Below are 16486 nucleotides of genomic sequence, written 5' to 3'. Positions count from 1 at the left end.
GGAGTCCCCTGGCCAGTGTGGCCCAGTGGATAGAGCGTCAGCCTGTGGACCAAAGAGGCCAGGGTTCTATTCTGGTCAAGGACATGTACCTCAGTTACAGGCTCCTCCAAGACCAGGGCCTGCGGGGACAGCAGCGTTTCTGTCCTGCACCCGACAAAAGCCCGGGAGAAGGTCTGACGTGGGAGCTGATTAAGCAGGAGGGAGTCCCCTGGCCAGTGTGGCCCAGTGGATAGAGCGTCAGCCTGTGGACCAAAGAGGCCAGGGTTCTATTCTGGTCAAGGACATGTACCTCAGTTACAGGCTCCTCCCAGACCAGGGCTTTGGTCAGGACTAGTGCAGGAGGCAACCTATTGATGTGTTTCTCTCACATCGAAGTTTCTGTCTTTCCCTCTCCCTTCTACTCTCCCTAAAAAAATCAATGAAAAATATCCTCGGGCGAAAATTAACAAACAAACAAGCAAATACTGTAAATACACAAACAAACAAGCAGGCCAGCGGCGAGAGGGAGCAGAGGCCAGGGCAGGTTTTGATGGGAATTGTTCTGCCCTCGAACAACAACGTTCCTGTCCACAGAGCCAAGAAATCAACTCCTAGCAACCATTTTCCTTTCTCTCTTTTAAATCTATACCTAAGAAGTAAGCTTTGCTCCCAACGGGGTAGGGGGGTGGGGGTGGGGTCTTTGCTGATTCTCAGTTTCAATAAGTTCATGGCAAGGAATATTCATAACATAAAAACGACATCCTTTACGAGGGCCTTCTGTGTATTAGACATAAAGTTAAACTCCAAGTAGTTAGCAATTCCTGTTCGGGGAGCTCCTAGCAGCTGCTGCCGATGTGTCATGAGTGAGCTGAGCGGGTGGCGATGGCTGACCTGTTAATGCCAGCTCTACCCAAGATCTGTTTTCCAAATGTCTCAGGACACGAAGGCAAGCTGTTCCTGTATGTTCCATTTGTAGGCGTTGGAGCTTTTACCAGAACAATAAACGCTAAGCACTTGTAATGGGTCGCTTTGCTTTAAGGAAACCTGCCAGGTGACTGTTGTGGAGAAATTCTGTAAACAATCGCCTGCCAGCGGGAAGGATGTAAATGCAACCTTCTCTGAGTGTCACTCCCCCTCCATCCGACCTGCGGAGCGGCCCTTCTCTTGGGCCGCCCGTCACTATGAGAGGAGCTGCCCGGAGCCCCGGCATTTCTGGGGTGTTTATCAGGCCACGGGCTGAGTTTTCCATTTTCCTCGCTGGTCATGCTCTAATGTGTCTGCAGCAGAGATAGTGAAATGGAAATCGGGCTCCTATCTCCCCGTGCCAGCTGATGGCTGGCAGCTGGGACCCGTGAGGCCGCACCGTAAAGCGAATGCTGCAGGTGAGTTAAAGGGGTGGCTCCTGACTTCTGGGGGAAGGCAGGCCCCACCGCCGCTTCGCCTTTGTGAGAAGAGCTGAGCTCCCCGCTCATTCCCCAAGGCCCTTGGACATCTGGCCGCAACATACTTTGTCATTCACCTCCCGACACCCCCTCTGCGGCCTGCACCTGGCTGCCTCTCCCCCAGGCCCATGCTGCACCCCCGACCCTCCCCCTCCAGCTCTGCCCAGCCCATTGGACTCCAGGATAAATCTCCCACAGCTTTCTCTCCAATGAATCTACTCAACAAACCATCGTACCTTGGATCACCATCAAAGTCCCTCTTCTGGTCCTGAGATGCAGGACACGCGACGGGCATCATTCCTACCCCACTGCCCGGTGTTCAGTAGACGGTCATCCAGGTGGGCTCTGTCGGACCAGGAGGGACCTCCTAATGCTCCCAGCGGATGAAAAGGGAGACTGGCCATCAATCCCAGCATGCCCTGCGACTGATTGGCTCTGACCATCAATCCCAGCATGCCGTGCGGCTGATTGGATCTGGCCATCAATCCCAGCATGCCCTGCGGTTGATTGGCTCTGGCCATCAATCCCAGCATGCCCTGCGGCTGATTGGCCCTGATTACCACACTCTCCAATCACCCCTCCCTGACCCATGAAGTCCACCTGCGGCCACCAGGCCTCCCCGCCAGCCCGGTCCCTGATGCCTGTTCTTTCTACAGGGCGAGTTTTCAAAATAAACGAGAGAGGGCAAAGCACACAGGGAGTGGGAAAGGCACCCTGAGTCAGTGATCAGCACATGAAAACAATGGAAGGGCCTGGCTTTCCCGGCGCTGCTATTCATGCCTGAGACCAGGGATATCAGCGGGCAGGTCAAGCAGAGGCAACTCAGGGAAGAAACACAAACGCCTGATGCAAATAGGGGAAGGCCCAGCCTCCTGGGGTGGCAGGAAGACCACCTGAACCGGATCACTGCATTCATAGCTCATCCTCAAGATTTTAAAGTGAAAATACCGATTTTACAAGTATGCATTATTGGTGAGAGTGTAAATCATTGCAGGTTTTTAAAAAACAGTGTACCCTTTAAGTCAGTAATTAGATTCCCAAGAATTTATTTGAAAGAAACTATAATAATATATATCATTAACAGCATTATTTATAACAGAAAACAAAGCACCAATAAAAGAGAATGGTTAAAATGCAAATCTATAACGAAATTTTATGCAGTTCTGTTAGGTAATGTTTTTTAAAAAAAATATTTAATTTAATAAATAATATTTAGGAATGCTTATTTATCATTTTAATTTAAAACATGATTTGTAGTTCTATAATATACAATGTCATGTACAGGGTTACCCCAATTTTGTTCTCTATGTATATATTTGTATAGCACTTTTTTTCATTATATAAACATAAGTTTATTTATGTGTATTTGCATAGAAACTACTAGATATAAATACAAAACTGTATCAGTAATTGTTTTCTTGTAACAATTTATAATTGTTTCCTTAATTATTCTTATGTCTAATAGACTCTACTATGAGATTAAGCTTTTAAAATTAGAATAGAAAGGAGTAACAGCATACATGTATTTTTATTGCTGCAAAAGAAGCTAATGAGTTAATACCCTCATACGAATTGGTACTTGAGGCTTGCTTCTAATTGTTGCTGAGACCTCAAATATGATGGAGTGCATAGCATAGAATTAGGCAAAGCTACATTACCACATTCGCATAAAGGCAACCCCAATCCTGATAGGACAATGGATTCACCCGAGAGTGAGTTATAGTGAGAAACTGCTCCGAGCCAGCACCCTCAGTGTGACGTGAGGAGACTTAACAGAAGACGGTGTGCAGCCACTGACAATGCTCAGGGAAGCTCTGCATCAAGCAGTCTCCATGCCGGTTAGAAAGGAACAGCGCTTCCCACATTTACTGAAATAAAAGATAGGAGATAGATAGATAGATAGATAGATAGATAGATAGATAGATAGATAATAGATAGATAGATGATAGATAGATAGATGATAGATGATAGATAGATAGATAGATAGATAGACAGAAGACAGTAGATAGATGATAAATAGATGTTAGGTAGATAGTAGATAGATAGAATATAAATAATATAAATATAAAAAATAACACAACTAGAAAGGGAGTATGGTTCCAGGTGGAAGTTTTATTTGCACATTTGATCGGTTCACTTATCACAGTTATTCTCTCTGTGCTGGAAAGAGAACCCGGAATGAGAATTTCTGAAAATTCATTCTCTGTTGGTCTCTATGGGTTTGTATCACACCAGACACTTCAGAACAATTAATCGCTAATTTTAATCAATGACGAGTCCAGAAGGTCCGTCATCAGTGAGTGAGATGCATGTGACCTCTGCCAGGCACAGCACCTCCCTTCTCACTGAGAAGTTTCCGTGCCCGGAGCATCTCATTCTCTGAGAGAGAGACCGTCTCTACAGCAGCCCCTGCTCCGCCTCTGAGCTCTCGGCCTCCCCAGCAGCTCAGGAGACACTGTCTGCTCTGGGAGATGCTCTCTCCCTCTTCAAACAACATATGGAGAGAACGTTCCTCCTTCGAAAGGAAAGGCCTGGAGAACAGGATTGTGAGGACACAGCACCGAGTCCTCTTCAAGCCCCAGGCCCGCAGAAGGCACTTGGTGCCATGTGGTCTGAGGACACAGCACCGAGTCCTCTTCAAGCCCCAGGCCTGCAGGCCATGGTACCTGCGACCTGCGATGAGGTCACCTGCTCCAGGACTAGAATGTGGGGGGCGCACCACCCCATTCCCCGGGAGCAGGCGAGCTAGAGGCCTGGCTGATGGAGAACAGCGAGGCCAGACAGTCCAGTCCGCGGGGCTGCCCTGAATGCCCACAGTTCACAATGCGGGGGACACCCAGCGGGCAGAGCTCGGAGAGAGCCATGCACTTCTCAGTCCTTCTGGAAACCTCTACCGGCGATCCACCGGAGTCACCTGTGCGCGCCGGGGAGCCCAGCACTGTCCCAGGCGGCCTTCCCCACCGCGGGCCCAGCCGGGCGCAGGGCGTGACAACGACAGCCTCCAAGTCCCTCCCAGTGACCTCTGACCATCGTCCACTCAGGCTTAGTTACCAGCGGGGACACCTTTGAGTCCTGAGCTTGGCTGGGACTTCAAGGGCAGTGTGGAGAGTCTAGAAACCCTATGATCTGATGCTTCCTGGCCACTCTGGGGAGATCAGAGTAAGAGCGTGTGGAGGATGTGAGCTCCCCTTTCACCCCGCATTCTAGGGGAGGCTCACAGGCTCAGATAGAAGCTGGGCCTCCGGTGGGCGCCGATTACAAAGAGGATGCACTTCAGTGACCTCAGCGATAGTTGCAGTTAAACTGCCGGGAACGGCGCCTGGCACGTCACCAGAATTGAACAAACGCTTGTTATGATCACCATCTCAGTGTTTGGAGTAGAGTTGTAGTCACAGTCCCATGCACCTTTAAGACATGCTTGATACAAAGGTTTGCTTTTTCTTTTAGAAAGATTGTACCAATTAGAATCCCAACCAGCGGTCAGCACACATTAACTCAAACCACCCGGCCGGGTGTGAGCAGCTACGCTTTTCGTTGTGAATCCTCACCCGAGGGTATTTTTCCATTGGTTTTTAGGGAGAGTGGGAGAGAGAGGAAAGACACTGAGAAATGTCGATGTGAGAGAAACGCATCGATTGGTGGCCTCCTGGATGCACCTGCCCAGGGCCCAGGCCGGGGAGGAGCCTGCCACCAAGGTATGTGCCCTTGATTGGAATCCAACCCGGGACCCTTTGGTCTGCAGGTCGACGCTCTATCCACTGAGCCAAACCAGCTAGGGCGGTAGCAATGCTTTTCGAAGTAGTTTCCAAGCTGGTATTTGAAAATGTTGTTTTAATTTTTCATGTCTTCGAATACTAGTCAGGGTGACCTTTGTCTTTATTGAAATTACTAGCCAATTGTGTTTTTCGTTGTGAGTTATTTGTGCTTGTCCTTTGGCAATGCCTCTCTCGAGTTTTCCTTTGAATTTTTTAAACCTGGGACACAAATTAGCGTGATTGGCAAGAAAGGAACCGGTGAGCGACAGTCCCTCTGTAGAGAGCTCTGCGGGGCGGGGGGGGGTCGGGGGGGGGATGGCAGATCAGCTGAGGCTGCTGACAGTTACTAGTACATTTACTGAGGCCACATTGTACCAGTTACTAGTACATTTACTGAGGCACCAGGCGTCATTCCATTTCTTTTACAAAAGGAAAGCTGAGGACTAAGCAATGCAAGTCACTTAGGTCACGTGAGGTCACAGCTAGTCAGCTAGGTCTTTCCTCTGCCTTCAGAGCTAAGCACACAGGCTCTGGGGCCAGATGGCCGAGTTCTTGTTCCTGGGTCTACTGCTTCCTAGCTGTGTGCCCTAGGGCAAGTTACTAACCCACTCTGTGCTTTCAGTTTTCTCAACTGAAGATAAAAATCCTATCTCATAGGATTACTATAAGGATTAAATGAGGATTATAGTAAGAATGAGACGAGGCAGTACAAGCCCTGGGAAATGACCTATCAATTTCATCTGTTGGTTTATTATCATCTCTGCTTTGAATATAGATTTGTTGATGAGTTTTATAACCCACCCTTTTTCTATTGCTTTAAATATCTTGTGGCCATAAAATTAGGGATATGATTTTTATCATCTTGGTAAAGTTTTGCTCTTATCATTAAGAAATATCTTTCTTGCCCTAACCGGTTTGGCTTAGTGGGTAGAACGTCAGCCTGTGGACTGAAGGGTCCCGGGTTTGATTCCGGTCAAAGGCATGTACCTTGGTTGTGGGCACATCCCCAGTAGGGAGTGTGCAGAAGGCAGCTGGTCGATGTTTCTCTCTCATCGATGTTTCTAACTCTCTATCCCTCTCCCTTCCTCTCTGTAAAAAATCAATAAAATATATTTTTAAAAAGGAAAGATCTTTCTTTATTCTTCTTAATGATTTTCCCCATAACTTTTTTTTTCTTATAGCTAACTTAGCTTCTTTTAAGACACTCTTTTTGTCATTTGTCTTGTTTCTTCCTACATTTAAAAAAAATGTTTTTATTGATTTTTAAATAGGAAAGGAGAGATAAAAACATCAGTGAAAGAGAAACATCAATTAACTGCCTCCTGCACGCCCCCTAATGGGGATGGAGGCAGGTGCCCTGAGCTGAATCAAACCAGAGACCTCTCAGTTCATGAGTCGATACTCAACCGCTGAGCCACACTGGCCAGGATCTACATTTTGACCCTTCTTGGCTCTGGTATTTTAGGTACGTAGCTCCTGAAAACAGCATAGAGCTAGATTTTTTTTAAATCCAATCAGAGAATTCTTTTCTTTAATAGATGAATTTCATCCACTTAAATTATAAATTTCCTCTAAGTATGTAATCTATTTTGTTAACATTATAAATAGTGTTTTCTTCTCCATGATAGTCTAATTGGTTATTTTTTCTGTAATATGAAGGCCATTGATTTTTGTGTGTAAAGTGCATATCCTGCTACTCTGATGGTTCAAGTGAGTTTTATTATTGCTTTACTCCTGAGATGGATTTTGTCTCTTCCACGTTTTCCCTGATTTCTATTAACTCTGGTTGATATACATACATGTATACACAAAGATTATATACGTTCTGTTTATATTTGTTCAAATTAAATATGTCCAGATTTTATAGATGTGTGTGTGTATATATATATATATTCAGATTATTTATATTTACATATTCAGGCCATATCTTTCCCATCAAATCCATTTCTTTGCTTCCGCCGAGTTTTCGTTTTCCTTCTCCCTCCAGCTGCCCGCCTCTGCGAGGCGCCTCCTGGCAGGTCGGATGCTCGGGAGGGGTGTTTCCCTGAGGCTACAAGCCCAGCGCTGCCCCTTCCCACCACCCGATGCCAGACCAGACCAATGCGGCCTTAGACTTCGTCCGGACTTCCTGCTGGGGAAAGTGCTTTTGTCTTATTCCATTTAGTTCCCACTCCCTGTTGTTGTTGTTTTTCTTGGGGTCTCTGAAGCCCCCATCCTCCACCCGTTTTCCACACCTAATGCCTTTGTGATGGTGATGGAAGCGCTTCTGGAATTTGGCATTTACTTCTTTGCTTTTGGGTGGTTGAAAGTTCTGGAATGTTCTGTGTCCCGGTGATTAGAATGGTGGAACTCTGCTCATGCTCCTTTATGACTGTAGAGTTTTTCTGGGGAGACGTATGAAGAGACTCATTCAAGTCATGACCCTTATCCCCTGGACACAATATTCCCCTATTCCATCAGCTTAGGACATTCACTTCTCCCAAGAATAGACATGTTCATGGTCATTGCTTTATAGATGTTTTGTCTTTTCTATTTGGCAAATGTTTAGATATTCGTCTACATATTACATGCTCCGTAGTTTTCCCGTGTGTGAATATTTCTCTCTTTTCCGAGTCCAGCGAGGCTAGAGAACAGTCCGGTTCCTGAATAGGGACTGCTGGGGATTGAGAAAATGAAAGAAAGAGACAGACACAGAGATGGAAGGAAAAAGCTGGGGCCGGGTGGGACCACTGTCCTCTGATGGAGAGGCAGGGACGGGATCCAGTATTTTATACAGCAAAAACCAGGAAGTTTTACTAAAGGTCAAGACAAAGGAGATTATGTGCATTCCTGGGTGGGCCTGAGTCGTATTCATTCCTGGTGCTTGGCTGGATTTAAATAACAAAACCCAGCCCCTGGCACCTGGGCTGAAGGTCAAGCTGACAACACTCCTGCCTTTTGGCAAAGCGTGTTTCCAGGACGTGGCTTTGCCAAAGCCACTGGGTTCAGCTGACAATAATTAAAGAAATGCCCGTGTGCCTTCCCAGGCGCTCTCTACACCCGTGGATGCCTATGAGTAAATTTTTCATTCATTGTGATTGCAACTTCTGCTTTTTCATATAGTTGATTCATGTCTCTTTTTCCAATTCCAGAAAATTTTCCCACTATCATTTTTTTTTCTTTCTGTAACCCTTCTTTAAGACATCGATGCATAGTCCATGGACACAGACAACACCATGGTTAGGGCCAGAGGGAGGGGAGGATGGGTCCTAGTGAGGGGAAGCAGAGGGGGAGGGGAATGAGGGTCATCTGTAATAGTGTCAACAATAAAAATAGAAGTTAAAACTTCAATTTCTATCCCAATGTCCACTGTCCTTTCTTGATAGTTACAAAATCTGAACTCTGACTTTTGTTCAGTAGAGCCACGGCCATGGCAGCAAATGCCGGCCAGTGAGCAGGGAACATGGAAAATCCTTTCACTTCTGTCACCAGTCACGCCGCTGTATTGTGAGGCGTTAATAATGCGGCAGGTTAGATACTGCTTATTCCCAACATCGCCATCCTATAGAGACCATTCGGAGGTCAGCGGGGACGTTCTTTCAGCCCCTCTTCAACTGGCACCTCGCCTTCCCTTCTGTTTTATGTGTGAACAACTCGTGGGGTAACATCAGCCAACGTTGTCATGATCCGCATGGCGCTGTCACGCAGAGCCCGAGAACTAGGGGAGCAGCTCTGTGTCTGGTGACGGCAGGTCCTACCTGACATCCCCGGCAGCCATTCGCTGCTTGTTGACCTGAGCAAGTCCGGTCACATTCTCTGCCTCGGTTTCTTCGGTCGTTAGATGGAGAGGAAGCAACTAGAATAAACCGGACGCGTGTCCCGCGCAGACCCCGGAGCAGAAGGGGTTCTACCTGAAGGCCCGCATCGGGCAGAGGTGAGCAGAGGTCCGGCGGGTTCTCCGCCTTCGGCTCGTCAAACCTTTCACATCCTCACGCTCCGGGGGACACCAAGATCTGCAAACACAGGTCATGTTAGAACTCAGAGTCTTGGCATCATCACACCTAACAACCCAACACACTCGTTTCTCAGGAGGAACATGAGACAGTCAGGGCCAGAGACTACAGGGAGCCCAGGCCTCCGGGCCTCCTTCCCAGTGTTCCCACCCCCCACGCTCACACGATCCTCTGGCTCAGAAGGTGTCCTCCCCTACAGACCTGGCATTTCAAACTGGGTTTCCTATGTTTGCTGTTTATTTTAAATATCACATGGCTTTCAGTCTCCAGCTATTCTGTTTTGCTTTATGAAGTTAATACAAGAAACATCTATACATGCTTAATTTATAGAATTAAATATACATTAACAATCCCATATATACTATACATGTTCACACACAAAATTAAGGAGTTCCATTTGCATTAGCAATAGGTTCTTATATAATTAGCTTCAAGCAAAGAGGGAAGCCAACAGCTGCCCTCTCACATTTAAGATTGCATATATTTATTTCTTATTATCTCAAACTCGGGGTTGCTGCCAAACTCATACTGTACTTTGAAACATCATCATTCTGTAACTATCCCAGCTGCCCCGGCAGCGTCAGGGAAGACTGTGACGTAGACACAGAGATGAGGTGGAAATACCATGAGCAGCTTATTCTCGTTCATCAGGACATACAACATTGCTGTCATCATTTCTCTTCTTCCTTCAGAATCTCGCGTGCGGTCCTCCGCTCGCTCCAAAACGGACACATTTCAAATGGAAAATTAGTGGCAACCGGTAAGCGCTGGGTAATTACACGCCTGCGCGGTGGCTGATTGGGATCCTATAATTTAGGCGACAACCGCCGACGCTGCTCATTCACACGGGGCGGAGGGAGGGCGGGCTTGTGCTGACGGACACCTTCTCAGTCCTCGTTGGCTGCCGTCCACAGACAACACTTTTCCGGGGCAAATGTGTCTTGACTAGTAAAATGTATGCGAGTGTGTTGGGCTGCGAATGAGTCATTTGTGTAAACCTAGAAGACGGAGAAAGCAAAACAGGGCAATGTTATCACATGGCGATGACCTCATGAGCACAGTTTCTGTGAATCTTGGATGTTTCTGACCAGGAACAGCCCTGAGGGCTGCTCATCCGGCCCCCACAGGCCCCACCCCACCCGATTCCTGTGTAGTGGGATCTGCTCCCACCTCTGCTCTTCTTCTCGGTCCTCCAGGACGGAGGGCGTCTAACAGCAGGCCCAGGGAACTGGTTTACATGAACTTGGCCTATACTAGTATAGATGCGTCGTGTACTTCTGCATGGTCCCTCGGAGACAGGGCTTGGCCTCAGTGGTGGGTAAAGCACAGCCCATGACAGAGACAGACGAGCCTTGGCCTCGGTGGGAAGCGGCTGCCCGCGGGCACGTCAGGCTCCCTGTGGGCACGGTAACCAGCCCTTCGTCCCGCTGGGTGCAGCCTTGCTCTTTACTTATGTGAACATACCCCCCAGAGCGCGACTCCTTTCGATGAACCCACCGTGGGCGATCAACGCCACATCTCAGATGGCAAAGGGCCTGATGATTCATTCGTAAAAAAATCTTATTCGCACGCACTTTGACATTGTGAACTTCACAGAAAGTCTCATCCAGTTCCAAGTGTTGGTGGAAATGTTGCTAAGTCAATAAATTTTGCTACTTACTGAGCCAGAATCAACCCTTCACCACGTGCCCACCTTCCTCTCACGCCCCTCAGTGCAACAGGGGTGCCCGCACAGCAGGTCCGGGTGAGCACAGGGCGCCTGTGCAGATAAGATAACGGAAAGGAAAGCTCTGGCTGGTGTACAGAGGGGAGATGTCAGGCACATGAGACAATGTCAAAGCTCACGTTTATTGAACACCTACTATGTGCCAGGTACTGTTCTATGACACTGCATGCAGTGACCTATCTAATCCTCACAGAGGCCTATATGATATAGGCAGGTAGTCAGGTAGGCAGGTAGGTGGCTAGATTCTACTTTCAAATGAGGAACTCACTCAAGGTCACACCTAGAGGAGAGGCAGCCTCCAACACAGAAAGTGTGACCCCAGAGCTGGAGATCTTAACCACTCTCCAGACTTCCAATCAAACGAGCTGATGGCGGCCCAGGGCAGGACAAGTTAGCACATGGAGTTAACCCTGTAGCTCTAGTGTGTGCCTGGCACACGTACCTGCTGGCGCTGGATGGAGGGAGGAGGGAGACTTCCGGACAGAAGTGTGGAATGTGGTCCCGCAGGCAGTGTCCAGGGGTTTCAAAGCCAAGGCCGGTTTGTGCCGCAACCTTTTGCAGCAAGGATTCAGAATCTGGAGAAGGGGCCGTGCGCAAATGGATATACTAGATAAGAAATATAAATGTGGAAGGCATTGGGGAACCAGGCGGCGGCCCTTCTCTAGTGGAATGGCTCTCCGAATCTCCGGACCCATAGCTTTTTATTTACTGGGATATACATTTGCCCTTTAGCAAAGCAAACAGACATATCAAAGGTAAGGTTTGGTAAACAGTAAAAGATGATCAGGTTAGGGCACTGCCCTGAGCCACCATTGTCTCAACAGAGCAATCCGGTGCATAGCTTTGAGCCCTTGCTAAAGCCCCGAGGTCCACCAGCCTTCTGACAGACCTCTCACATTTATGACGCTCACTACTTGTTGGTCTTTGCCTCCAGCAGGTTTGCAGGACATATTCCCAAGAGCCCCGTGGGGAGAGACTTCGGGGCAGAGAGGGGCCAGAGCAGCACCGGGAGGAGCTGCCCCCAGGGGTTGTGCATGAGCTCCACCGTTCAGCACGTATTAGAAGATGCAAACCTTGACACAACCCGGGGTTAGACCTGCACGTCAAAGGAAGCATGAGCCTGAGCAAAGCCGAGGACGTGGCCATCTGTGAGGCCTGAACACACGCAGCCTTCGGAATTTGGGCAAAACCTGGGCTGGCAGAACAGGACGAGAAGAGGCAAGTCCTGGTGTGAGTCAAGCACCAGCCTCCGGCCAGGTGGGACCTGAAGAAAAGCAAGGCCCTCCCACCCGACCAGCAGCCGGCGCTCGGGTAGCTCACACCGGAGACACCGCTCTGCCTTCTCGCCCCCCAAACAGCCTCAGGTTCAATGAGCACCTTCCTTTCTTCTCAGGGGAAGCGACCTTAACACCTTTTTTAAATATTCTGGACGGGGTGGGCGCCATCGAACAATTACAGTCGAAAACCTGGTGACCCCAGTGGATAAGCCCGAGGTCTCTGTAGACAGTTCTCTGTTCAGGCCACACGGATGTCCTCAGCTAAACCCTTTCTGCTCAGGAATTTGAACAAGCACCAGCCACAGGCCCACATAAGCTGCTCTGTAATTCAGTAAACGGGTCTAAGAGTTCCCATCGCTGCGTCTGGAATCCAGGTTCCTGGGGGTGAGGGGGGCCCTAATTAGCTGCAGTTAATAACATTGGCTCAAATCGCCACTGCGGGGTAAGCCTCTTACAGCCCGGGGGCAGCCCATAATCTTGCGTGATGGCTCGTCTTATCCACAATGGCCTCCATCTCATTAGACGCAATTGCCCTACATTAGATGCGGTGCCAGGAGACAGCCAGAGCGGAAATGCTTCAAACTGGAGAAAAGGTGCTCAAAGAAGCCACAGAGAAAGCACGCCCAGGACTTTCACCCAGACTCCCTCCCACGGGACACCCTGAGTAGCTGAAGGGCTTAATCCGGACACATTGTCTCCGTGACTCACTTGTAAACCCTCTAGACTTTTCCACCCAAGAGTCTTCCTGCTTGGTGGCTCCACCATCTGTATAGTCCAGGACTCAGGCCTCGACACCGCACAGAGACTCTGGTCTGGTCATTACCCTTTCCTGCCTGGTCTCACAGGTGCCCTGTCCCATCCTCAGCTCAGAGGAATCTAGACTAATAAAAGAGAAATGTGCAAATTGTTGTCACTCCGCTACACCCACCAACCAATCAGAGCGACTATGCAAATTAACCCAACAAAGATGGCGGTTAATTTGCATATGAATGTGCTGAGTGAAGACTGAAGACTAAAGACTGAAGACTGAAGAGGCTTGGCTTCTCCGCTTTGGCGGGACCAAAGGCCTGGGTCCCGGGTGCCGGAGGAAAACCGGTGCGAGCAGCCAGGGAAAGGAAGGCCTACTGCTTGAATCTTCGTGCAATGGGCTTCTAGTAAATCTATAACTGTCCAAGCTCCAACGCGTCATATTTGGTCGGCTACAAGGCCACAAAGAGACCCAAGATTACAAAAGTGTAATTATTTCATAGAAGTATTGCAAAGCATGTGGGCACCCCCATTCATTACAAAAGAGAAGTGGGTTAGAACCTGTCCCACTTTCACTTCACGGGGCCACATCCGGCAGCACAGTGGGTCTCATTTCCCAAATAAATTCATGCATCAGTAGGAGGACGGAAGGGTCTTCGATCCTATTCGGTCCATTCGCAGTCATGGGTGCTCTAGGATGGTCCCCGTGATCCCACCCCCGTTGCACTAGGGTTGGTCCAGGCGACCAATAGGAGGTGAGGACAGTATAAATGACACTTGGCTGCCTCCTTGCCTCAGGGCTGTGGGTCTGCTTCCTCATTGTAACTCCTGTCTAGGTCAGTGTCTATTAGACCCTGCCTTCCTGGCGCGCCACCTTCACCTGTCCCAGCAGAGCGGTCAGGAACGTGTCACAAGGCTTATGTCTCACAAGAGCTGTGAGGTAGTCTCAGAGCCTTGTCAATCCCATAGTGATGCTCACAGACACAGAGTCTCACCAACTGTCCTAACATTGGGGATATATAAAATCTAGGGTAACAGTGGTGCTTTTATGGAGATCATAGAGTGACCACATGATTTTTAAGAAATTTTTTCAATTTTATGCCTAGATTAGAAACAAGAGTTAGTATATTATTCTGAGATAGGGTTTCCTTCTCAAAATAGGATGGCCAACTTCAAAATCACATTCTTGAGCCACATTCCAGCACACAAGAGTGTCTTGTTTGGGGGAGTGAGGTTTTTTGGGGGGAGGGGGCGGGACAATCATTATTTTCATAAGTTCTGGAGCTGCCGAGTTTGAAAACCAATACTTTAAGAGGTGACCCCATGGTGTGATGGGAGAAAATACATTTTTCTGCAGATTCTGACATGCTCTACATTTTTTAATACAGTGAGTAAGGAAAGGAATGGAAGGTCACTGTTCTGTGTTTTCAGACCGCCTGAAGGGCAACTGGGGCCTCCCCCTGTTCCTAGGTGCTGAGTCCATCCACCCCTTACACACCCGTCATTCCCCGCAGCTCCGCACAGAGCGCCCTGCACACAGCCGCGCGCAAGGTCCCTGCGGTGAGGGCGATGGACTCTCCTCCTCGCTCCAGTCCCGCGCTCTGTCTCTCTCGAGAAGATCACGCTACGGACCAAGCAGGTCAGTGTGAAGAGTCTGTGAAGGAAAAAGTGCTCCTCATCAGGAAACCACAGAGGGCCACCATCCCGCCTGCTACCCGGGGAGGTAGCGGTCCTACGTCCCCCCTCGCCTCAGCTCCAGCATAGTTATCGCCGGATCTGACACCGAGACCTAACACCCCTCCCCTCCGATTCAGAGTCAAGACTGAAGCCGAGTGTGTGGTGATGGCAAGTTCATTCAGATTCCGTCCCAGACTCCTGTGTCTTCTCCATGAACGAAGAACAGGTGACATGTGAATGAGAAGATGGTAGCAGGGTCCTTTTCACTGCAGCCTGTCCGACCCCTGTAACCTCCTTCAGAGGAAGTCACAGGAACACGCGCTTGGGCCCCTCCGTCTTCTGCAGTGACTGCTAGTTGGGCCTCAGAACCGCCATCTCTAACTGTGAGTCTGTACACTGTGATGGAACCTCCGCATCTATTCACTGTCTTAAACCAGCTAAACTCTGTGCTGTTGGGCGGACCAAGTAAGTGTTTCAGATTCAGTCTGCTGCTTCGAAGGCCCCTATTTAACCTGGACGACCCCAGTGTCCCTCCAGAAACACATGCTCGCATGAACGCTGGGCAGTTTCTTTAGACTTTAGGACTTTCCTTGTCTTTGAATCCCCGGTGGTTCTATGTCACCCACGTTTTGCAGGGCGCATGTCACCCATCTTCGTTTCAGAAACCCACGGGTCACAGGCATGAGGCCATGTGGTGAGCTGGCAGGAGGTGGTGCCCACAGAGGGAGTGCAGTTCCTGCGTGAGTCAGGAGCCATCGGAGCGTGCATCCTTGTGACGGCCAGTGAGAAGGTAGGACCGTCACAGCCGGCAGGAGGCTGGCAGAAGCCTGCATCTCATCACTATTCTCGCACGCAACGGGGCCTGCATTTTGGGGTCTATTTGGGGTCTAAGTAGCTGTGTTCTCCTGGAAGAATCACTTCCCATCTCTGAAAACCATCTTGCTCATTTGTGCAGTGAGCCGACGTGACGAGACAAACTGTCTGACCCATGTTTTCTCTAAATGATGTGAGTGGGGCTGACAGCTGACAACAGACGACTGGGTATCCAGCCCAAGTCCTTTTACCGCAAAAACCGAAAGCAGCGAATCCCTTCTCCTCACTGATCAGTGTCCCCGCCCCGCACCCCGCAGGTCCCTCACTCTGCCCCATCGCTGAGCCCGGCCTGGCCCCCGTGGCAGGATCAGCACCAGGACAGCTCCCCGTAGACTTACTTGGACACTGAGTGCGCAGATGCGGGGCTGCTCCGAGGCGTCCCATGGAACACCCTCTGTATGCAAATCTGCAAACTGCGGATTGACAAGACACGCCGCCGGAAAGACTCACAATCGTGTCTGGGAGCAGCGGGCTGACAAGACACATTGTCGGGGGAGCCACTGCGAGGCCCGGCTGCCAGGTGCGGGCAGCTCCTGTTCCTCCTGAAGCATCACGCGCGGGTGAGTAATGAGTGATCTGAAGAGGACCGGGTAGGGTCGTGTTTGCAGCGACCTGGATCTGTCAGCCAGCAGCTGAGACGGTGGACGGCGTGTCACTCCCAGCGCAGAGCAACATGGATGGGGTTCCGGCCCCACGTCCCCTGGAGACTTCGATGAGGGGTGATTGTAAGAACACGATGCTTGCTCCGCTGTATGCAGGCTCCTCCAGGTGCAAGTCGGCAGTCGGTGCGGAAGGTCTTCTACACGGAACATCACGGGAAGAGGACGGTGGCTGGGGTACGGTTAGCGACCTACAAAGGACGAGGCAGAAACTGTCCTCCATCAGGTGGAAAGTTCAGGGAGTCACAGACTCTCAGAGTGGAAAGGCCTTCATTCCTGAGCTGCTGACCTAATTCAGGTCCAGCATTGAGCACACACTTCCTGGCCCAGAATCTTCAGGGCACAACGCAGGATACGCT

General features: G+C 49.5%; 1 long non-coding RNA gene across 1 annotated transcript in view; it reads right to left on the bottom strand.

The window, feature by feature from the left end:
- Positions 1-12368: 12368 nt before the first annotated feature.
- Positions 12369-16486, bottom strand: part of LOC106726685 — a 12232-nt gene continuing 8114 nt past the window's right edge. Inside the window, exon 3 of the long non-coding RNA XR_001362754.1 lies at positions 12369-12549. This is a non-coding gene — a long non-coding RNA (uncharacterized LOC106726685). The remainder of the gene's footprint in view (positions 12550-16486) is intronic.

The sequence above is a fragment of the Myotis brandtii genome, unplaced genomic scaffold, assembly GCF_000412655.1.
Source record: "Myotis brandtii unplaced genomic scaffold, ASM41265v1 scaffold1077, whole genome shotgun sequence".
Taxonomy (NCBI): Eukaryota; Metazoa; Chordata; class Mammalia; order Chiroptera; family Vespertilionidae; genus Myotis; species Myotis brandtii.
This window is presented reverse-complemented; position numbering and strand designations above follow the sequence as displayed.